The following is a 21,076-nucleotide window of genomic DNA, read 5'->3' on the forward strand; positions in this document are numbered from 1 at the left end:
CCTAAGGACCCCAGTTCGAGGCTCGGTTCCCCAGGTTCCACGTTAGCCAGATGCACAAGGGGGCGCACACGTCTGGAGTTCGTTTGCAGAGGCTGGAAGCCCTGGCTCACCCATTCTCTCTCTCTCCCCCTATCTGTCTTTCTCTCTGTGTCTGTCACTCTCAAATAAATAAAAAATGAACAAAATATTTTATAAAAGCTATGTGAAAGCCGGGTGTGGTGATGCACGCTTTTAATCCCAGCACTCGGGAGACAGAAGTAGGAGGATCGCCATGAGTTTGAGGCCACCCTGAGACTACATAGTGAATTCCAGGGCCAGAGTGAGACCCTACCTTGAAAAACAAAAAACAAAAAACAACAACAACAACAAAAAGCTATGTGAACAGATACCTACATTGACACTCAATAAATTACACAGTAACAGAGACATTAAAAGTCAATTCGAAGAACTCCAGACGGCCTTAAATTTGAAGTCAATGTTTTGAAAAATTAGCACCACTAGGACTTTAGCTGCAATTATAAAAATGTCTCTGGAGAATAATTATACTTAACCAGTTGAAGGCATCATTCATGAATTTAAGAAGTTTTCATGAATGCCTGACCCACAAGTACCAGTTAGTTAAAGGGATTCAAATAGGCTCCTTCCTGTACCAATTTCTTAGAATCTTGCCAAGTGAACCAAGTGGCACAATTCTGATGACCTCACTCCAAATGATGGGTCCATAGACTGACTAAATACAAGGCAGGCTAAATACCATGGGAAAAGTTGGCATGAATCACTTCCCAGTGGAGGCACTCTATTTGGATGGCAGCCACCTGACTCAGTCAAATTCTCTATTTCAGGAAATATAAATGTCAGATCTCTCAAGCTAAGGTCATAACCCAAATATCACCAAACTTTCATTGTTGGGTATTTTTTTTTTACCCGCCCCCCTGACACACACACCCTGGTTCACCACAGCTGTTGTACTTCTTGGCTTTAGCATCATCTGGATTGAAAGTAACCGGGCACCTTGTGGGGTGACTCCTTATTACTCCATGACTCCTGTGCATCTTCACGTAAATCCCATACCAAAGGGAACCTTTGCAGTTGTATACAAACCTGAATGATAGAGCAGTTAGTGCCAAGGGAAATTGCAAGAGGTCCTTGATGCAAGCAAGAACTGGACCAATATTCCACTGGGTGCAGGAAGGTAGGATAATCCACACCTTGAGAGGAAGGTGATCAAGTCTGTAACATACCATTGCACTGAAGGATCCAGGTGAGGTGCCCACCTGAACTGACTTCAAGCTAATGAGAAAAGCCCATGTAAGTACAAGTACGCTGCTCCTAACTACTAACTTCTTTGGGAAATGAATTGATTCTGGCCCCACGATTGCATTGCTACAGATGTATAAGGAAACCACTACCTACACAAGGCCAGTATAATAGGAGGAAAAGATGACATTAAAATAAAAGAGAGACTGATTGAAATAAGGAGGGGATATGATAGAGTGGAGTTCTGAAGGGTAAAGTGAGGTGGGAGGGAATTATCATGGCTTATTGTCTATAATTATGTAAGTTGTCAATAATAAAAAAGTTAAAAGACTGGGAAAATGGCTTAGTGCTTAAGGTGTTTGCCTGTAAAGCCTAAGAATCAGGTTCGATTCCCAAGGACCCACGTAAAACAGATGCAGAAGGGGACGCATGCGCCTGGAGTTTGTTTGCAGTGGTTGGAAGCCCTGGCGCGCCCATCCTCTCTTTCTCTCTGCCTCTTCCTTGTCTCTCTCTCTCTCTCAAACAAACAAATCAATGAAATATTCAAAGAATAAAAATAAAAAAATAATAAGAAGAAGGAAACTGAAACCTTTAGGAATTATTATTTACTTGTAGGCAGCTGCAGAACATGATCAGGCAACGATCTGATCCAGATCTCCAGTGGAAGTTGAACTCTTAGACTCAAGTGTCTACAGTGAATGCTAGGGTCCCAACTGGCAAAAACAGAAATGGCGAAAGCTAGAGCGATATCTGGGAAATGTTAGCTGTGATTAGAAGATTACCATTGCTATAGTTTGAATTTGCAGTGTCCCCCAAAGGCTGGTGTTGCTGAAGGCTTAGTCCCTGGCCTGTTGTGCAGTTAGAGGGTGGTGACCTCTTAGGAAAAGGAAGTTGAATCACTGGGGTTGTGCCCTTCAAGGAGATAGGGGGACCCTCACCTCTTCCTTTCTTCCTTTTACTGCCTGGTCCCCATGAAGAGGAGAAACCTCCATGGTAATATGTACTCACCACCATTCACTCTGCTGCTACAGGCCCAAAGTATTGGGGCCAAGCAATGAAGGACTATAACATCTGGAGCCTAGACTCTGAGATGAAATGTACGAGCTTCATTAATCCATCACTACAACAGTATGCTGTAGACATTCCCCCCTTCCACACAAGATGCGCATTGCCTCACACTCCTTCACAGTAACCCTTTCAAGTCATCTTGGGTGTTTGGTTGTAGGGATGGAGGGCTGATCCACACATCCTGTACCTTGTTCTCCCACTACAGTGGCTTTTGCTAGAAGCAGCTGAAGATATTATTACTAGGAAGCATCCAACTTTACCATGGATGAAAACCATTACCCTAAGAATTTTTAAACTAATTTATTTTCTTAAAATATATTTAATTATTTATTTGCAAGGAGAAAGAAAGGAGAAAAAAAAAAAGGAGGGAGGAAGGGAGGGAATGAGGGAGGGAGAAAGTACACCAGGGTCTCTTGTCACTGTAAAGGAACTCCAGATGCATGTACCACTTTGTGTATCTGGCTTTACATGTGTACTAGGAGATCAAATCCAGTCTGTCAGGCCTTGCAAGCAAGCACCTTTAGCCGCTGAGCCACCTCTCCAGCCCCCACTAAGAATTTTTTTTTTTAAAAAATAACTATATCCAATTTTTTAAAATATATTTTTATTTTTTATTTATTAATTTGACAGCGACAGACACAGAGAGAAAGACAGATAGAGGGAGAGAGAGAGAATGGGCGTGCCAGGGCTTCCAGCCTCTGCAAATGAACTCCAGATGCGTGTGCCCCCTTGTGCATCTGGCTAACGTGGGACCTGGGGAACCGAGCCTCGAACCGGGGTCCTTAGGCTTCACAGGCAAGCGCTTAACCGCTAAGCCATCTCTCCAGCCCAGCCCTCCAATTTTTAAATAGAATGTCATTAATGCCATTTTTTTCTGACACAATTCCAATCTATACTTCTAAGCCCAGAGTCTTGTCCAGATAACACCACCAAACTCTCCATAGATATACCTATCTGATTTCTAAATGAAATATCTTTATTGCTTTACTCATTATTTTCTTTAACTAACTGTATGTGACTTACTCTTTGTCGTCCCTGTCCTATTCTACAGCATGTTTACACTTCAACCCAAGTAAAATCTCAGGGGAGTGGAAGTATTTCAAGCAGGAGAGGCTGGACAATGACAGGCAAGGCCGAGAGCGGGGACAGGCTGAAATGCATACCCTGACTCCCCGCTCTCCAGCATGGCTTTCAATATTGCTCTCACTCTATTTATTGGCAGCTTATCTAAACCCACAGTGTCAAACAAAATAAAGATTCTGTTTTCAGATAGCTGGCACAAAACGTATGTTCTAATCCAGACATGGTGGCCCATGCCTTTAATCCCTGAATTTAAGAAGCTGAGGTAATGGGCTGGAGAGATGGCTTAGCGGTTAAGCGCTTGCCTGTGAAGCCTAAGGACCCCGGTTCGAGGCTCGGTTCCCCAGGTCCCACGTTAGCCAGATGCACAAGGGGGCACACGCGTCTGGAGTTCATTTGCAGAGGCTGGAAGCCCTGGCGCGCCCATTCTCTCTCTCTCTCTCCCTCTGTCTTTCTCTCTGTGTCTGTCGCTCTCAAATAAATAAATAAAAATTTAAAAAAAAGAAGCTGAGGTAAGAGAATCACTATGAATTTGAGACTAAGCTGGGCTACAGAATGAGTTCCAGGTCAACTTGGAATAGACTGATACCCTGTCTCCCCAAAAAAGTCAAGGGGTGGAGAGATGGCTTAGCGGTTAAGGTACTGGTCTATGAAACCTAAGAATCCATGTTTGATTCCCCAGATCCCACATAAGCTGGATGCACAAAGTGGCATATGTACAAGATCACACATATGCACAAGGTGGTACATGCATCTAGAGTTCGATTTTAGTGGCTGGAGGCCCTAGCGTGCCAATTCTCTCTTTCTCTCTCTCTCTTGCTCACTCTCTCATAAAAAATCAGTCTTTTCTTGTGTTTTTGACTAAGTGTCAAAAGTGATATATGAGGAAATTCTGGAATCCTATTTCTCTATTCATGAAGGTATCTGCCAAGTCCTCTTCTAAGTGTGTAGTTGGCCTTAGTAAAACATCCTTAGACACAGCCAAGGGACTCAGCTATATAAGAAGAAGGGCTCTGCTCGCCAGTGGCTTTCTCTTAGGAGCAAACCCTTCAGCCATCGTGAGGAAGAGGAAAGATTCACAAAGAACACATAAAGCTCCAAACACAAAGCTTGATCAACTTCCTACCACCCCTTTCATTTTAGGTAGCTATAAACGGTGTGATCACATTCACCAAGGATTTACTGAGGACCTGGGTGTATTCTTACGAAGAAAAGCATTGAAGAAAATCCAAAAGTGATCTCTGCCCGCAGGGAATCAAAGTTTGCAAACTCAGATGCTTATAAAACAAGTGGGTAACATGAATGAATGAGGACTTGATACAAGAAAAATATAACAGCATCTGACATTTACTCTCAGAGTGTAAGAGGAGGCAGGCAACGGTGAGACCACATCTCTTTTCTAGAGTGGACACCACTCTGATCCAGCAGGTTTTTCATGACGATTCAGTGAATATTTTTATGATTTTCCAAGAAAATCCAGAAACACAAGCTTTTATTCCAAATGTCCCTATTCTCAAATACTGGTATGTATATCTTTTTTTTTTTTCCTTTTTAAGTCATATGTTTTTGCATAACACCCTGAAAAAAACAAAATACCTTTGTGAACTTGTGTTAGCTCTTGGCGTCCAGCCTGTGTCTGTGTATTAGTGAGCCACTTGTCACTATAATGAAATACTGAAAGCCATTAACTTGTAAAGAGCAAAGGTTTTTTTTTGTTGTTGTTCACGATTCTCACAATTCTAGCCCAAGATTGAGGGGTTCCATCCCTTTGTGTCTCTGCTGAGCGTAGTACATCACGCTGTGAGCCAGGAGGCAGGAAAGAAAAGGAGAGAGACAGAAAGAGAGAGAATCTTATAATAAAATCTTATGGGCTGATGGGATGGCTTAGTAGTTAAGGCATTTGCCTGCAAAGCCAAAGGACCCAGCTTCAACTCCCCAAGACCCATGTTAGCCAGATGCACAAGGGGGGAGGACATGTGTCTGGAGTTAGTTTATAGTGGCTGGAGGCCCTGGTGTGCCAATTCTCTCTCTCTCTCCCTTCTCTCTGTTTCTCTCTCCCCCTCTATCTCTGTCAAATAAATAATAAAATCTTATAACAACCCCTGTGGGCAAGCCTCCAATGACCTAAGAACTTCCCACTAGGCTCTAACTAAAAGCCTCACCACTTTCCAGTTGTGCCAGCCTGGATCGGAGCCTACACATGAGCCTTTCGGGGCATTCACCACCCAAGCCATAGCAGGCTGAGTCCTAGATACAGCTCATTAACTCGACGATTTGAGAGGGGACATGGCATTTTGGGATATCCAACCATGTTAGATACACATCCTCACCTCCAAACAACCCTTGTGAAAACACAAAGCCAGAAGGAGCCTCGGGTTTCACCAAGCTTAGCTTACTCATGGCACAGGCGAGCCAATGAGGTCTAGAGCGATGAAGAAGGCAGCTCGTGCCCTGGTCAGTGTGAGAGCATGTAAGCTGGCTTGAGTCACTGCATGCAACTGGAAGCTGTGGGAACTAGCGAAGGATCTCAAGTGGCAGTCCTCCCGCTGCCCTCAGCAAAGCCAGGCCTCGGCCCTGACTGCAGTGTCTGTGCCTGGGCTCTTCCAGGTGGGTACTCTGGCCCTGGGGGGGCTTCTCCCTGAGCCCACATTTTCTGCCATGTTTTCTGCCCAGTGGGCAAAGTCCCGACAGAAAAGTGCAAAAGAGCCTCTGACTGATGACAAGACCAGCCCGTGGAGAGGCTGGGTCCACTTGGAAGGGTTGTGGGCAAGCTAAGTTCAAAGCAGTGATTTGAGTTTAGAAACTAGCGAGGCCGTCTTATCTCTCCTCTTCTGCTTCCAAGGAGCTTTGTCATTGATTTACATTGTCTAGACGTTTCTAAAGTACACAGAAGACCATTGTTGCCACCAGGCCACTAGTAAATTCACTTGAACAGCTTTTACCTTGGTATAAGGAACTTTAAAAAAATTTCATTAAGATGTTACAAGTGCCCCTTGTACAAAACTTGAACAACAGCAAAAAGCGGTGGTTGTGGCACAAGTGCCTGTAATCCCAATACTTCGGAGGCTCAGACAGGAGGAAGGTGAGCTCCTCATAGCTTGCACTATAACTGTAATATCATGAGACCATGTCTCACAAAAGAAAGAAGAAAAACAAAGAAAGCAATAGAGCAAGGAAATGAGAGAGAAGGAAGGAGGGACAGAAAGAAGAAGGGAGGGAGAGAAAAAGAAAGAAAGAAAGAAGAAATAAGATTTAAAACATAAGGAAAAATAGAGAAGAAAAACCACTATGACTTCCCCATCTAAAAAATTTTGAAAGAATGCCTATATGTTATAACTATGTGCTTATACACATGTTTAATAATTAACAAAATAATATTTATATACGTACATGTCCTAATTAAAAAATTCAAGATGTATTTTTTTGTTGAATTTTTGTTTTCTGTGAATATTTTTCTTATAATGATCCTTTTTCTACTTTACAGTCTTCTATGACATGAGTATCATAATTTATTTTTGTAGTTTTTGGGGGGGTTTCAAGGTAGGGTCTCACTGTAGCACAGGCTGACCTGGAATTCACTCAGGAGTCTCAGGGTGGCTTTGAACTAACAGCAATCCTCCTACCTCTGCCTCCTGAGTGCTGGGATTAAATGCGCCATCACGCCCAGCGTTATTTTTGTAGTTTTTTTGAGAGGGTTATAAACTGCTTATTAAAAAGTCTCGTGTTCAGCCAGAACCTCTGTTTTCCAATAATTTGCCGAAATGACGAACACAAAGGCAAAGAGGATAGGCGTCCAGTGCGTGTTCTCTAGGCCTTTTGGAAAACATGGAGTTGTTCCTTTGGCCACATACATGCGAATCTACAACAAGAATGACATCGTAGACGTCAAGTGAACAGATAGTGTCCGGAAAGGAATGCCCCATTAATGTTACCATAAGAAAACGGGAAGAGTCTACATACAGCATTCCTCAGCATGTTGTGGGCATTGCTGTGAACAAGGAGGTTAAGGACAAGATTCTTGCCAAAAAAAGAAACCCAATATGCACATTGAGCATTTTAAGCACTCTAAGAGCCAAGGTAGCTTCCTGAAACAGGTGAAGGAAAAAGATCAGAAGGAGAAGGAAGCTGGGCACAGCTGAAGCAGCAGTCTGCTCGGCCCAGAGAGGCCCACTGTGTGAGAACTAACGAAAAAGAATTCGAGCTGGTTCAGCCTATTCCCTGTGAATTCATGGCTTAATAGATATCATAAATAAAGAAAAGACCAAGTAAGAAGCAAGCAAGCAAGAAAGAAAGAAAGGGATAAAGGAGGAAAGAAAGCAAAAAGCAAGTCTCCAACATAAGTTTACTTCTTAAGTCTTGGCTCTTTTTCTGAAAAACAGAGCTGCTGTTCATATTTCTCACAAAGCTAGGTAGTGGTAAGATACAGTCTTGTAGAAGATGGAGAAAGATTTAGTCCAAAGCAGCTTCTTTGATCAGCCACCAAGAAAATTTTAAAGTCAGCCTTTCAAGATCCTTGGCCTAAACATAGTCTCAGAGATGGGAAAATGTCCCAACAGACAGGGAGCATCTGCCAGGGACCAAGGCTGGTTTGGTGGTTTGAATCAGATGTCTCCATGAAATCGCATGTTCTGAATGCTCCGTCCCCAGCTGATGGCAACTTGGGGGTGGAGCCTTGCTGGAGGAGGTGTGTTGTTGGGAGAGGGCTCAGGAGTGTTTTCGCCAGTTCCCCCTTGCCAGAGCTCAGCTCACTCTCCTGCTGCTGTTTTCAACTGCTATGGCAGAGGTGATGTCCAGCCTCGGCTCTATCACTTCTTCCCTGCAATCATGAAGCTTCCCTTGGAGACGATAAGCCAAAATAAAACATCTTCCCCCACCATCTGCGTTTGGTCAGGTGTTTTGTCCCAGCGTCGCGAGGGTAACCACAACAGCTTGTATTACCCACCATAGCCACCAGCCTGTTTGCAGTGATACCAAAAATGGGAATTCCTGGTGCAGAAAGCTGAAGGTGTCGCTGGCCCCAAGCCCAGCAGAGTCCCAGGGCGCTTCCCCCGCTCTTCTCTGCTGCTGTGCGAACTGACATGTTGACAGGCCAGGTCTGCAGAGCCTGGCCTTTGTCCTGGCAGAACACCTCCGCTCTTTCCTGTGCGGCGCCTGCCAATACTCCTGGCTTCTGGTTCAAGGAGTGACAGGGACTTTTCTAAAGGCAACTGGCTTGTTCCCAGGAAGAACACACCAAAGACACAGCACACACACACACACACACACACACACACACACGGTTGCTCATCATCCCAGCAAGAAGCCCAGTAAACACAAGACACCTCCCTCCCAGATCTCCCCCTCGGCCTCCCCTCCCAGCCCCCACAGTGGCAGGATTTAAGGCCCATAGTAGTTTTTCTCCAAGAGGCCACTCATCATTGTCTCTTCTTCCTCTGCCCCCTCTCCAGCTGCAGAAGCTATTTTTAAATTGCCTTAGCAACCAGAGGATACAGTCTGGGCTTCCCATGATGCTGCAGTCACCGGAGACTGGGCAAATGTGGCAGGATTGTCCCTAGAGGAGGGACAGCGTGTCTCCCTCCTGGCAGAAGCCTGTCCTTGGAGAACACAGAGTACATGGACACCCCAACTCCCTGCCTGCCTCTGCCTTCATCTCTAACTGGGCCATTGGTGGTTATTATTAGTATTTTATTTTTTCTGAGAATATATCTCAGATCTTGGCTTTCAGAAGAATTTGTAACAGGTGCTCAAGAACACTCCGTGGCACCAGGATGTGTTGGTAGGCAAGAGCACATTTAGCAGGCTGCCCCCATGCAGTAAATAGATAGGTGTCGTATGCCAACAATATAAAATCGATAATGAAAGCAACTTCAAACTGACCTGGTTTTTGTTAGTGTCACAGACAGAAGCATCTGTGATCGTTTTCTTTCTTTCTTATTTGTCTGTTTGTATGCATGCAGTGTGTGATGTGGTGTGTGTGTGTGTGTCATGTGTGATGTGGCTTGTGGGTGGTGTATGCATGTGTATGTACCCTTGCAGGGCCCATGTAGTAAAGGGGTGACGAGTAAGACTTGCCTGTGGTGTCCAGCCCCAACATTCTCCCATCATTTTTATTTTGAGCGGGAATCTCTTTTTTCTTGGTTTCAAATCTTTCTTTCTTTCTTTCTTTCTTTCTTTCTTTCTTTCTTTCTTTCTTTCTTTCCTTCCTTCCTTCCTTCCTTCCTTCCTTCCTTCCTTCCTTCCTTCCTTTCTTTCTTTCTTTCTTTCTTTCTTTCTTTCTTTCTTTCTTTCTTTCTTTCTTTCTTTCTACAAAGTTATATTCTTGCATCCCTTCTCCCCCATCTCAATTTCCCTGAGGTTGGTATTTACTGTGGTGGTTCTTATTAGAAAAAGCCAGAAACAAGCAGGAATCTCTATGAAAAAAAAATCCAACTGTATTCGAAGTGAGCCATAGAGGAAAACTTTGTATCTCAGCAGTGGGAACTCTGGAAACACCTAGCGTTGGCCCAGGGCTCTACATCAGAAGGTTGGGGTTGTGTTGGCATGGAGGAGGAGGGAGGGAGCATCAGCAAGTGCGAAGGAGGTGAACTTCTAGGAACTCCTTTCTTCAGAGGTAGCCAGCCAGGTGCCCAGCTCCCCTGGGATTGTCATAATAGCAGGAGTGGGAGAGTCTCTGGACAGATTTCTTGGCATTCAGCAGAAGTATGATGAGTTCCTCAGAGCCACAATAGAGAGATTGGCTAAGTGCTTTATTTCTCACCTTTTTTTTTTGGAGGGGGGTTCCCTGTTCTCTGTTCTCCTTTGCAGAACTGGGTTACAGACACAGCTCACATACATGGCCATGCCAGCTGTTTATGTGGGATCTGGAGATTTGAACTCTGGTGGTGTCAGCCCCTTGTGTCTGTGCAGGAAGCACACTTAACCGCTGAGCTATCTCTCCAGCCGTATAAAGAGACTTCAGAATCTTCTTCCCGAGGGCCTGCACAACTGTGCTTCGCTGGCTCCCCTTCTGCTGTGGCCCCTCTGTTTAACTTACTGCCTGAGATGACCTGTCCCCCAAACACACTTCTGCTCCAATTCTAACAAGTCCCTGTGTGCGCACCTAGCCAGGAAACACAGCCATGGCTGCATGGGCAACCACAGCTCTGCCCTGAAACATGGTGTCTGCTATCTAGGGAACCCTTCCTCCTGAGCCCAGGGGAAATGGATTGTAGTGACTCCCCACCTACAAGAAGAGTGCCCCCAAACATGTTGTTAAAGAGGAAGTCCTCTGGGTCTCAAATGGAATGTGAACCTTCGTAATTTCTTCATGAGAAGGGCATACCCTTCAGCCAGAAGGACTTGTCTCTCAGTGAGACCAGGAGCTAAGACAGGTGGAAACTGAAATGGGAGGCAGTCACCATCATTTGCTTGAAAGTTTGTGCCTGGGGCCTTCCTCTGCATCATTTGGTTCTGAGACCAAATTTCTAAACACATTAACTATATACTAAGTTAATGGAATCTGAATTGCAAGGCCAAATTTCCCTCCATGCCCTGAAGGCACATTTTGTGAAAGTGGCAGGGTCTACAGATGCAAAGGCATGTGATCAATTGGAGCCGTTGGTGGCATTTGCTCTTTAGAGGACATACAAGTTCTTTCTGTATTTTTATACTACCCTCTCTGGAACTGTTCCTTCAACCTCCCTTATATGGTCATTGCCTCAGCTAAGTTCTCTTATTTTGGTAAAAGAGTGCCATTGACAGTGAGGAGCTTAAGACGCGAGAGTTCAGGACCTTGGAAGAAAATACACTTGTGGTTTAGGCTCATTTTCTCTCTTTCTATTTTTAGTCCTTTTGCATATTTACTTGGGACTTTCCTCCTCTGGGGCTTCTATTGCTCATCAACAGCGATCCACTCTCCTCCCCTCTTCTCCTAGAATCAGGAAATGGGTAATGCAAAGTCACCTAGACCCAGGGAGGATCTGTCTTGGTACAGTGAGCTCAAGATTCTCCAGCACTCAGAGCCCCCTGACACGCATCCCAGGAAGCCTCAGGCTAATCTCCCTTTCTACCCATTCCCATTGTCTTCCCATGCTAGGTTACCTTAGTCACCCTCTGGTTTGGCCCCTGTGTCACTTAATGACCATTGTCTAAAATCAGACAGGATAATCAAAGCACTTATCCATCTGCACAAAGTTCCAGGAATGGATCCGTGAGAATGTGAACTGCAGACTCAGCAAGCTCTTTCAGACTCAAGCATCCACCCCGTGCGGAAGGAGACAGAGGGCAGGGCCAGAGTGGGCAATGGAGCATCCAAGGCAAAAGGAAGGGGCCTAGCAACACACGCTGCAGTTTCTTTCCAAGGTGTACAGAAATAAGCTCAGTATTCTTAACAATTGGACACCCCTTGTCTGTGGGTATTGGTGCGGCTGCTGTTCTGCTGAAGAATAAAGCCATATTAGGCATCCCAGGAGTGAGAGCGGAGGCAGGGCCCTCGGTGTGTTTGCTGTCGTATGGAGACTGGGAGGGAGTCAGGTGCCTCGAGGAGCCTCCTCTTCGAAGAGGTTCAAATCGCCATTCTGTTCTCTCTGCAGTGGCCTCTCCCTTGGGTGTCCTTGAGTTGAGCTCCGGTTGCATCATGTCGCCCTTCTTTTCTCCTTTTCTTCTCTGAGTTCACAGTAACCTACTGAAACTTCCAGTTACTTAAAAATAGCCTGGTAGGAGAGACCTGAACCTGTTATATGCAGTTGATCACTGGTCACGGACAAAGACAGCTAAGTAAGATCAGACTGCTCTCAGGAGCACTAGGTTTTAGGAAAGGAACTATGTAGAGATAGCTGTCGTGACAGCTGTGTGCTCAGTTCTGGAAAACAGAGCCACAGAGCACTGAAGCACCTGAGAGTCAGTCAAGTCTCTTCTTGTATGGCCACCACTGACCCAGCACTGCCCACCCGCCTGCTGCTTATGCCCATTTTGGACCATCAAAGCATTTTTCAAAGAATTTACTTTAGGGCTGGAGAGATGGCTTAGCGGTTAAGCGCTTGCCTGTGAAGCCTAAGGACCCTGGTTCGAGGCTCGGTTCCCCAGGTCCCACGTTAGCCAGATGCACAAGGGGCCACACGTGTCTGGAGTTCGTTTGCAGAGGCTGGAAGCCCTGGCGCGCCCATTCTCTCTCTCTCCTTCTATTTGTCTTTCTCTCTGTGTCTGTCGCTCTCAAATAAATAAATTTTAAAAAATTTAAAAAAAAGAATTTACTTTAAAATTTCATTTCATTTTATTTTAAAAATATTTTTATTAATTTATTTATTTACAGAGAGAAATAGAGAGAAGAGTGGCAGACAGAGAGAATGGGTGCACCGGGGCCTCTAGCCACTGCAAATGAACTCCAGATGCGTGCACCACCTTGTACATCTGGCTTTACATGTGTAAATTTTCAGGAAATCAAACCCAGGTTGTTAGGTTTTACAGACAAGCACCTTAACTACTGAACCATCTCTCTAGCCCTAAAATTTTGTATTTGACTCATTCTGTGAGTTTAATTGCATTAATCCCAGTTAGCTGACGGTAGCATTACCACATCTTGGGTTACTTTTATTGTAAGTTTCGAGTAATTCTTTCACCAAACCTCTCACATCTTTTCTACTTTTCATGTAGCCTCATCTCAGTGGTAGAGCACTTGCTAGTCATGTGCAACACCCTGGGCTTGATCCTAAGTACTGCAAGAAAATGAAAAGCAAAAATCTTGTCTGACACATGTAGCTTCACCATTTCTATCTCACCTTTATTGCTAGCTGCCTGAAGTTTGATTATTGTTTTAATTCCTACATGAAGCTATAAAAATTCCCTTGGCTGCTGGGAATCAAAACATTTTCGTGAGGTAGAGGGATATCAGCACAGGAATGCTCAGTTAATGACCAGCACGTCTAAGGTTTTCTTTCTCTGGGAAGACAAGCAGAGCCACTGTTGCAAGGGGAGGCACGAGTTTGGAAGCTAATTGCTCACTTTGTTAGGAGGTTGGCATGGGAAAAGTAAATCTGCAGAAAGCTGTTTCCTCTAAACGTAAATTTTAGTCTTAATGAACTATAGCTGCTTCAACAGTATGAGCCTCCTCAGAACTCAACATGAAAGTCTCTGCTTTTTATGATGTAGTGGAGTGGGAGAGAGAACTTGTTTAGCTCTTGGCATACTGAGACCAAGATGGCAAATAGCCCTTCCATGAAATCATCCTAAAACATTTGATCCCTGTAAGTTGATGGATGACTGGGCCTAATAGCTCATTAGCTAAGTCTTAGGTGGAATTGTTCATTATCATTCTTGATCTCCACTTGGGGTAATGAGATTTATGATTTTCTTCAGAATGTTAGTACTGTTTCATTTGATCATATTTTGTGTGAAGTCTTTTTATTTCTAGATTAAGCCTCTTTAGCAGACAATCTGTTATCATATGACTGCATTTCTACTCCTTCCCCACTCCCCATGTAAGACCTTCAGCTTAATTATGCCTTCATAATTCAGAAACTTGGCTAGATATTAAGCAATTTGGATTCGGCTCATAATTTACTGGTCTAGAGGCTCCCATGGCTTTTTATAACTAGAAGATAATGTTTCTGAACCATATTCCACACAGAATTAACCTGTATCCCATTAGGAGTGACTGGTGTTCCCAGCCTGTTTTACTCTTAAAAGTATCTTGTATCTTTGGTGAGTACCGTGACTCCCAGGTCCCTGCCCTTAATTTTAATTGAAACTTTTTTTTTTCTCTAAAGAAAAGTATTTGTTTTAATTTTAATGGTTAAGTGTTGATAAGATGCATTTTATTTCACCCCTAGATAATCTTTATTAAAACACACAAATATGCTTTATCTGTTTATCTTTTCTTAATTAAATTTTTTTTAAATTAGTTTTATACTCAGTGAATACAGTCAAGTTGGTACCATTGTTAGGCTCATCCATGTCCTGCCCCCTCCCCCTGGGCCCTCCTTGTTGAGGTATATGAGTCATGCGTTGTGGAGTTAGCCCACAGTTATGGGTAGGAGAAATGTCTCTGCGAATCATGACTGAGTGTGTGGCTCTGACATCCTTTCCGCCTCCTCTTCTGCAAAATTCCCCTGAGCCATAGTGGGTTCATTTTGGGTCTGCTTCAGTGATGAGGTGTTGGGAGCTTCTGTGTCTCTGGATATCTGGTTTGGTAGGAGTTGATTGTTCTCTGTGTTGATCTCCTTCACCCTTGTGCTGGTACCCAGTTCACCAAGAAAACAGCACCCTTGCTTGTTTCACCAATTATTCTTAGTTTCAGCTGGAGCCCTTTTGAGGTATGATGGGGTAGCTCTCTCCTTAGGATCTGCATCTGTGGTGGTTTGAATAGATGGCCCCCAATATATTCATCTGCAGCCACCTGGCTGGAGGCAGTGTCACTGGGTGGATCTTAAGGTATGGTGGTAGGTTTCAGATTTCAATCTAAACATATGCAAAGTGTGCCTAGCTGGAGTTCCTGAAGTATGCTGTGGCTTTTGACCTTTAGGCTTGTACTTCTCTGTCTCTGTTTGGTCCTGTGAAAGCAGGCCAATTTCTTCTGCCATTATGGAACTTCCCTTAGATCTGTAAGCTTCAATAAATATCCCTTCCTCCATAACTGTGCCTGGTCTGGAAATTCATCTCAGCGAACCTGAAGCTATCTGCTACAGTGAGTGAATGGGTGTGGCCCACATGAACTGGGCAGAAGAAGAAGTCCATGCAGAAGGAACTTTACAGGCATTGCAACAAAGACATGAAAGAGCCTGGAACGTCAGGAGTACTCCTTAAGATACTCAGAACCAATTTTTCCATTTCCCTGTTTGCCCTCTAAACGCTTAAATTTATGCCTGTATATTAATGCTATTCTCATTTTTGGTTAGAGAAGATTCTCTTTCCAGATGGCAGTGACCTCTGGGGCAAGTCAAAACTTGCCAAAGTGCTGAGATGTGACAGTGGAGTATTTAACTCTAAGTAAGACATCTCTATTACAGCCTCCAAGATTCGGGGACCATTGTGGAAGAGGTGGTGGAAAGAGTGTAAAGGCCAAATGAAGGGGAGGATTGCTTCCAATGCTGTCTTCCAGGTGGCCTTGATATTCATGACCTTACAGTAGCTGACACTACACAAGACCTGCATAATAGAAAGAAAAAAAGAAAGTCTACTTAGAAAGAAGAAGGGATTCAGTGGAAGGGAGATTCAAGCAGGGGGAAAGGAAGGGCATGGAAGGTGGGCTATGATGGTGATATATTGTCTAGATTTATGGAAGTTGTCAATAAAAAGTTTAAAAAATTACTGTTTTGGTTTTATATTTAGATGTATTGCTTGTTTTTGCTTAGTTTTTTATTATTATAATGCCAGTTATGGGTTGAGTTTCTAGTTTTTACATTTGGATGTTTGATTGTCAAGACTATTTATTTTTAAATTTTGGGACCCTAAAACAATTTCATACCATGCATCATTGTTAGCTTATGAAGATAGACATGTTAAACTACTATTTGATACTGGCTGTGAACAAAAAGCCATAGCATATATACAGATGTCCTATATCTATCTGGTAAGCTTTTTTTTTTAAATTTTTATTAACATTTTCCATGATTATAAAAAAATATCCCATGGTAATTCCCTCCCTCCTGGTAAGCTTTTTGAATGTAGTATGAATTTATGTTAATATATGGGTGGGTAAAAAATATAAGCCACATTAAAATGTTAATAATATTTATATCCAAGTACTAAAATTATAGTTTAACTTACAAGGACTTTTAAATCTTTATAAAAAATATATAGTGGATCTAGTAAGACCACAAGATCACAAGTTTTGGAACTCTTAAGACCATATAAGTTCGTATCTGTTTCTAAAAATAATAATGATGGCTATAGAATATATTTGGAAATACAAATAAGTAAATGTTACCATTAAGCATTTGATAAACCAAGCCCTACTCTCACATATAGAAATGTTTGTGACATTTCTGTTTATTCATATTCTGATATTCTCTTACAAAGATGGACTCACTCTTCTTTGCAACAAGCTCTTTCCACTTAATAATATGTCATCATCCCTGATTCCTCTCCATCTACACTCACTAAATGGGCCGGGCTGCCAGAGACTACTGTAACTGTTGCAGCCTGATTTGATAAGCAGCCTACATGCTAAGCAGACTGTCTTTTTCCAGTGTAACTTTTCTGGGCTAATGGAGGGAAAATGCACAAGTGAGATAAATGCCCCTTAGTGTTTTCACAGAGCACCATCCAGCCTCTCAAAGGCTTGCTTATCTGCACAAGGGTGGGGACTGAAGTGGTTCTTCCCTCTAGGCGGTCCATGGCTAACCATTGATAGTACTTTTGCTTCTCCTAAAGAAACCTAGGGGCTGGGGAGATGGCTCAGTGGTTAAGATGCTTGCCTAAAAGCCTAACAACCTCCCCAGGACCCATATAAAGCCAGATGCACAAGGTGGCACATGTGTCTGGAGTTTGTTTGCAGTGGTTAGAGGCCTGGATGCACCCATTTTTTTCTCTCTCTCTTTCTCTCTCTCTCTCTCTGTCTGTCTGTCTCATAAATAAATAAATAATAAAGTAAATGAGGAATAAAAGAAACCTAGGAGCTAGAAGGGTCCAAGCTTTTGAACCATTTGAGAATTTGAAGCTCAGGGTCATGTTCTTCTTCTCTAGACCTGTCATGAACTTCTACCTACCTCTCTACCCTCACCCCAATGTCAAGGTGGCATCTGGTTCCACTGAATGCAGGTCGAAGGAAGCTGGTCATAAGGCTGTCTCCCCACAAGGATGATCCAGGCTACAGCCCGCCCTAGTTCTCAGAGTGGCCAGCTTACCCCTGCTGCAGACTCCGTGACTATGGCGACTAGCCAGCGCTCACATACCTGCCCTTGGAGATTCCTTGCCTCTCCTGCCTCAGAAGCATGCCTAGACTTTGGCCCAGAACAGTACCGCTTGGGTAGGGGCTGGCATAAGCAGGTGCACAGAGCTGATCTAACCTCCCAGCAGTGTGCAAGACACATTGGAGGTAAGTGGACTTTGAGGAAGGGACCCTGATGCAGGCAGCAGAGCAGTCTAGTTACTGTAGCAGTGGCCTGGGGAGGGAAGGGAAGGTGAAAGAAGGCTGTTGAGGCGCTGTGTGACATGCACGCCCATCTTGTCTGACTTCAGAAACATAGAACAGTTAGTAACAGAGAAGGTATCTGCTAGAAAATATTTTCCTTCTGGCGCACAAGGACAAATCTTTCCTTTTAAAAGAAAATGTAAGCTGGAAGCCAGATGTGGTGGTGTATGCCTTTAATTCCAGCACTCGGGAGGCAGAGGTAGCAGGATAGTTAGTTCCAGGCCAGCCTGGGACTACATAGTGAATTCCAGGTCAGCCTGATCTAGAGTGAGACCCTACTCTGAGAAACCAAAAAAAAAAAAAAAAAATTAAATTAAATTAAGCTGGGACTGGAGAGATTGCTTAGTGGTTAAGGCACTTGCCTGCAAAGGCTAAGGACCTAGGTTCACTTCCAAAGAACCTACATAAGCCAGATGCACATGGTGGTGCATGCATCTGGAGTTCGTCTACAGTGGCTAGAGGCCCTGGTGTGCCTCTCTCCCTCTCTCTCTTAAAGAAATAAATTAAAAATTTTTTAAATGTAAGCTGGGGCTGGAGAGATTGCTTAGAAGTTAAGGCACTTTCCTGCAAAGCCAAATGATTCAGGTTAGATTCTTCAGGACCCACGTAAGCCAGATGCACAAGATGGCACATGCGTCTGGAGTTCATGTGCAGCAGCTGGAGGTCCTGGTGTGCCCATTCTCTCTCTCTGCCTATTTCTCTCTTTCTCAAATAAATAAATTAATTAAATGTTAAATGTTTTTTGAAAAAATATGCAAGGTGGACATAGTGGCCTATGCTTGTAATCCCTGTACTTGAGAGTTTGAAGCCAGCAAGGGCTAAAGAGTGAGACTCTGTCTCAATATGTGTGTGTGTGTCTGTACATTGAAGTTTTAAGGACACACAACAACAACAACAACAAAAAACCTTGGAAAAAAGAGCTGGGTGTGGTGGTGCATGCCTTTAGTCCCAGCACTCGGGAGGCAGAGGTAGGAGAGTTGCCATGAGTTCAAGGCCACCCTGAGACTACATAGTGAATTCCACAGGTCAGCCTGGGCTACAGTGAGACCCTACTTCGAAAACAACACCACCACCACTACCAACAACAACAAAAAACTGGAAACATAAAGCACTCTCAACACCACTCCTCAGACTTACACGTGTTTAGGATAAGGTATTGTGATTTTCTGATGTATAAGAAAACTAGATCGTGGTGCATATATCATGTTATAGCCTGCTTTGATTTAACCTAGTCCTGGGAGAAAGAAGCTCCGTCTTGGTTACTGACTGTGTTGCTGAGGACAGACGAATGGGGCATGCATGTCACCAGCTCCTCAACAGCTCCCTTTCACTCCATCTATCCGGGTCTTCCCCCCTAGACCCACACTCGGACAGCTGTCATTCATCTCAGAAAAACAGAATCCATGCACCTATGACAAGAGACCCTGAAGAACAGAGACTCTCCACACACCTCAAAGTTAGTCAGCGCAGTATCAGCGTGGAGAAACATTTTAAGTTTCTCAGAGCCCTCTGATCTGTTGACTCAGGTGGGGGAAGAATCTGAAGATAAGGGGACATTATAGAACCAGACAGCTCATCTATCCTTGTATTAATATTTGCCGAATATTGGGGATGCACACACAGCATAGGGGGACAGTAACAATATGGGGTTTGGAGTCATGTGTCCATGGGTTAAGATTCTGGCTGTATTAATTTTTTTTTTAGGCAAGTTACTTAACAGCTCTATGCTCTAGTCTTTTCACCTCATCTAGAAAGGGAGATAATAATACCTCCCTCATGGCAAGTTTTAGTCATTACAGAATAGTCAATAGATGGTATTTCCAAAAATGAGCAGAGCAGGAAGGCAAAATTAGCCTATGGGCTATAGTTTGTCAATCCTTGATTTAATCTTAAAGGCCTATCCTACCCAGGAGCCTGAGCTGCAGGCTCAGTGTGAACCTGTAGGCAATAGGCTCTGATTTGTAATCTGCCAGGGTAGTCCTGAGAAATGACGGGGTGCTGAGAAGTGACCAGGTCCTGACTGTAGACTGCACTAGAACCAGCAGTGTTATGAATGAGCTGCCTATGGGGGATGAAGGAGAGAAGAAACAAGGATCATTTCTGGGCTTGGGCTTCAGCTGGGTTGATGACACCATATATATTGAGAAGGGAACCCAAGGGGTCGGCTGTATTCTGAAGGAGAAAATTCAATATTTCAGCTTTGCCAAATTTACGTTGCTTATCAGGCAATTAGGTGAGGTGTGCTCATCTAGAGCTCAGGGGGAGCTCCATCTATAGATGGAGATTTGAGACTTTTACCCAAGCCCCAAGGAGGTATCTTCCAGATCATGAAATGAGTGCCCTGCAATGCCAAGACGTGAAATTCGGAGGATATAAGCAGAACCACAGGGTCTTACAATGCACCTGGGCCTGACAGAGGCAGGAAGACCCAGCCAGGTCTAGGAGGCAGAACAAGAGCCCGTGAGGGTCAAAGAGCATGCATGTCAAATGGATGTCTTGGGGAACTGGGTTGGATCTACTAAGTAATCCACATAAGAGGTGGCTTCCCCATGGGACCTAGCAGTGGAGTCTCATAGCTTGTGATTCAATTTACAACAGCACAAAAATTTCTGGGCTGGAGAGATGGCTTAGCGGTTAAGCGCTTGCCTGTGAAGCCTAAGGACCCCGGTTCGAGGCTCGGTTCCCCAGGCCCCACGTTAGCCAGATGCACAAGGGGGCACACGCGTCTGGAGTTCGTTGGCAGAGGCTGGAAGCCCTGGCGCGCCCATTCTCTCTCTCTCCCTCTATCTGTCTTTCTCTCTGTGTCTGTCGCTCTCAAATAAATAAATAAATAAAAGAGTTCAAAGCCAAAAAAAAAAAAATTTCATTTACTCACAACTTCTGGGCAACCGAAATCATCTCAACAAGTTCTGAGTTTCTACCATGATTTTCCTTCTTGCTTAGAAATCACTGAAATAAGGGTAAATTTTACAAAATGCCTTCAATTAAATTGATCACACTTAGAGAGGAGGAGCCAGACCATCATTTCCTTTCCTTCTAGGGACATAGAAGTCAAAGCAGAGTCCGGTTTTGCTTACCAATGCCAATCAGAAACAGGCAGGGTAAGGATGATCAAATCTATCAACCATTCATGCCCTCCACAGGCGATCTCTTCTCAAGCAGTGGTTTTCATCTCTCTCACGACTGAAATGCTTATGCCAGATGAGAAGGATGGTGTCTTAATTTGAGCTTCTCCATCTTTCTCTCTTACCACTTTTAGGGGCCACGGGGCACAGGGAAAGAAAGAGTGGCCAGAGGGCTTGTCACTGGTCATTAGCTCTGTTGCCTGGAGCGGCAGCAGGTACAGTGACCCCTGTTCCATTTGCTGGGAAGGGCACCCACCAGGCAGCCACCTGGCCCTGCTGAGACAGCTAGTCACTTTTCCTGGCTTGCATTCAAAGGGTTGTTCTCTCTGACCCAATTTGTCCACAGGCACCCAAGCTTCGTTGTGTCTTGTTTCCTTCCCCTGACAACTTGTGTTATTTCTGCCCAAAGGAAAGGTGAGACTTTGTAGGGTGGAGGGCG

The sequence above is a fragment of the Jaculus jaculus genome, chromosome 5, assembly GCF_020740685.1.
Source record: "Jaculus jaculus isolate mJacJac1 chromosome 5, mJacJac1.mat.Y.cur, whole genome shotgun sequence".
NCBI classification, from domain to species: Eukaryota; Metazoa; Chordata; class Mammalia; order Rodentia; family Dipodidae; genus Jaculus; species Jaculus jaculus.